At 37.0% G+C, this 3,780-nt stretch overlaps 1 pseudogene; it reads left to right on the forward strand.

The window, feature by feature from the left end:
* The first annotated feature begins 2,367 nt into the window (after window positions 1-2,367).
* On the forward strand, window positions 2,368-2,984 carry LOC114205700 (small ribosomal subunit protein eS6 pseudogene; annotated as a pseudogene).
* The last annotated feature ends 796 nt before the right edge of the window (window positions 2,985-3,780 follow it).

The following is a 3,780-nucleotide window of genomic DNA, read 5'->3' on the forward strand; positions in this document are numbered from 1 at the left end:
CTGAACTCCAGGTTTCTGAGATGGGTGTATAAAAATCGTTCACTACAATTATTGATAAACATATTTCTCACTAAACTTCTGCAAATGCTCTGAAGTTATATTGTTTTGAGAGCATAGGTTTATGGTGGCTTAAAGTCTTGTTCTATTATGTCTTTCACCAGGACATAATGTTTACTCTTTACTACTTATGCTATTTTTTGCCTTGAATGAAATTTTGCCAAATATTAAGACTTATATTCTAGCCTTACATTGGTTAATACTTCTTATACCTTTCTTTCATCCTTTTATTTTTAGTATTTCTGATCGTTTTTTTTAAATGTGTGTCTTGTAAACAACTTGTTAGATCTTATGTTTTTAAAATTCCCCTGGCTGACTTGCCTTGTCTCCAGGGCCTTCAGATAGCTGCATTGTTTTGTTTTGTTTTGTTTGCATGTTACACAAGTTTTTACAGATGTTCTCAGCAGGAGGGTTGGTCTGATATTAACTACTCTGTCATATCCAGAAACAAAAGAAACACATTTTTTAATTAAAAAAATCCTATTTGTTTTTTTTTTTAAAGATTTTATTTATTTATTCATGAAAGACAGAGAGAGAGAGGCAGAGGGAGAAGCAGGCTCCCAAGGAGCAGGGAGCCCGACGCGGGCCTGGATCCCAGGATTAAGGCTATGTTTGAAAAATAATGTAAACTTTTCAAATAAGGGTCTTGGTAGCAGTTAGATACAGGGAGGATAAACCAATACTTAATTTAGAATTCTTTAAATGTAAATGAATACAATTCACCAATCGTTCTTATCTTCAATGTGGTTTTGAACCTCAGAATGATCTTTACTTAAAAATATCAAACACTATTTCTGAAAATTTTTGCCAAAACCCAAGAATTAACCTTTAGTTTCTCAATCCAGTTTCTTGCCATGATAACATTAGACAGTCGGTGGGACAAATGTATATTTGAGAATGCATGATTTATTTGCTCTGGCTGCAGCAAAGGTGTGGGAGAACCAAAAGCAGGGCTGGTATGCACAGCTTCTCTGCACACAGGTCCAATTTAACCACTTCTATGCAAAAACCCAACCCCAGCCCTTATGATAATTCCCTTTATCTGTTGTACAAACGTCTCTCAATCTCTTCTCTAGTCTTTGTCCCAAGATGGAGCTGACAGGACTACTTGTCTGTGCTTTGTTAACTCTTCATGTGATTGATATAAAAATTTTCTTATTTTAATATCACCAAGTGCAGAAGGTGCCCTTTTACTGAAGTAATTGGGATTGAGGTAATTTAGTATGGTGATTAGTGTATGCAAGTTCAGTCTTTGCTGGGACCTCAGCTCTGTTTGGTTGAATTCCAATGGTGATCTTGAGTCATCTCACACTTACAGGCATGAGTGTGGAAAAATTACAGATTTGATCTCTTTTCAATATAACTCATTGACTGGGAAAGCGTTCTGCAATAGTCTACCCACCACATTCTATTTTTCATTAATTAAAAGTACTCACAGCCATTATGATCTTCTTAAATCTATATATGTGTGTATGTAGAGAGACACATAAAACTCTAATACTAACAATGTAGAATACTTTAATATGTTTTCCAAAATATTATTCCTTTCCTAAAACAATAAAATCTGATATAATAAAATTTCTTTCTTCTTTCTATCATGTCCCACCATAGGTAGATAATTCTTTTGTTCTTTTTGATTAAAATGGATAAATTACAGGATGAACGCCATTTCCTGAGGCTAAAAAATGAGTTTATATGTATATATTATTTCACTCAGGCAATACGCTAAATAAATATAATCTCATCTCTGTGGTTTGCATATTAGAATAACGTTTTTTGGCCTTATTATCTCTGGTAGAAATTGTCTGGTCCTATGCACTTTTCATAAAACTATGAGATACTGTATTAGATTTTCTTTTAGCACAATACTAAGTTGAGCAAGTTACAGATACTATTTGAACAGAAAGGCAAAGCCACAGTGGGATTATCACGTTGAAATCTGAAGACAAAGCAGAATATTTTTTATTCAAATTCAGAGAATATGCATGAGGGGTGCCTGAGTGGCTCAGTTGTTAAGCGCCTACCTTCTACCTTCGGCTCAGGTCATGATCCCAGGGTCCCGGGGTGGAGCCCCGCATTGGGCTTCCTGCTCTGTGGGAAGCCTGCTTCTCCCTCTCCCACTCCCCCTGCTTGTGTTCCCTCTCTCGCTGTGTCTCTGTGTCAAATAAATAAATAAAATCTTTAAAGAAAGAAAATATGCATGACTGAAATTGTTAGTGTCTGAAAATGATAATTACAATTTACCAAGTTCATTCACATATGTATTACCATTTAGAAAAACAAAGATAGCTCTTTTTCGTGGCACCTCGGAGGCGGTAGGCTGCTTCAGGATGAAGCTGAACATCTCTTTCCCAGCTACTGGCTGCCAGAAACTCATTGAAGTGGAAGATGAATGCCAACTTCGTACCTTTTATGAGAAGCGTATGGCCTGCTATAGACCAAGGAGGACTGGAGAAAGAAAGCGCAAATCTGTTCGGGGTTGCATTGTGGATGCCAATCTCAGTGTTCTCAACTTGGTCATTGTACAAAAGGGGGAGAAGGATATTCCTGGACTCACTGATACTACTGTGCCTCGTCGCCTGGGGCCCAAAAGAGCCAGCAGAATCCGCAAACTTTTCAATCTCTCTAAAGAAGATGATATCCGCCAGTATGTTGTGAGAAAGCCCCTAAACAAAGAAGGTAAGAAACCTAGAACCAAAGCACCTAAGATTCAGCGTCTTGTTACTCCACGTGTCCTCCAGCACAAATGGCGGCATATTGCTTTGAAGAAGCAGTGCACTAAGAAAAATAAGGAAGAGGCTGCAGAATATGCTAAACTTTTGGCCAAGAGAATGAAGGAGGTCAAAGAAAAACGCCAGGAACAGATTGTCGAGAGATGGAGGCTGTCCTCTCTGAGAGCTTGTACCTCTGAGTCCGGTCAAAAATGAGATTTTCTATGAGTGACAAATAAGATCAGACATTAAAAAAAAAAGAAAAGAAAAAGATAAAAAGAGAGGTTATAGGAATTAAAACTCTTTAAAAACCCAGAAGTGAGAGTATATTTGTAAGTTTTCAAATTGTAATAAAGTTTTCAAATTGAGGGGACTTTCTAAAGAGGATAGTCACCATAAAATGACAAGAGGAAGAGTATGACATTCCATGTAATTTAGGTTTCCTTGAAAGAATTATTTTTTAAGAATATGGCTTACTAAAATATGTGACTGAGATGAGCTAAAGATCCATGATTAAAAGCTTATTTCTTGATCCTGTTGTAAAGAAGGATTCGATCAAGCAGGCTTAACTTGGAGCCCCTGTTCTGAGGGCTTTACTCACAAGCTTCAGGGTTTTTGACCTTCCTGAGATTATATGAAAAGTCTCTTCAGAGAGGAAAAGTTTTCTGTGGAGAGGGCTCATAGCTTGCATTAGATTCTCAAAAGGGTCTGGACATAAACTCTTCTCTCCCCACAACGTTACAAACTCGTGGAGAAAATGAGTTCGCAGAGCTCTTGCTAACAGCACTTAAGAGTGACGATGTGTATATATTCCATCCTTCATTGCCTTATATAATGACTAAAAATAATCCTACACATTGATATGAAAGGCAAAAAGAATAAATTGTAAGGAAGTTTTGCCCCCAGTTTAAAAACATTTATGCCTAAACAAATTGCCACTTTTATATAATTGTTACCTGACAAGTTTCCCAGATGAGACTGTGATACATAGCCAGGACTATGACCAAACTTT

Source organism: Eumetopias jubatus, unplaced genomic scaffold (assembly GCF_037043125.1).
Source record: "Eumetopias jubatus isolate StellerSeaLion01/CBP00866 unplaced genomic scaffold, mEumJub1_p1.0 scaffold_1, whole genome shotgun sequence".
In the NCBI taxonomy this organism is placed as follows: Eukaryota; Metazoa; Chordata; class Mammalia; order Carnivora; family Otariidae; genus Eumetopias; species Eumetopias jubatus.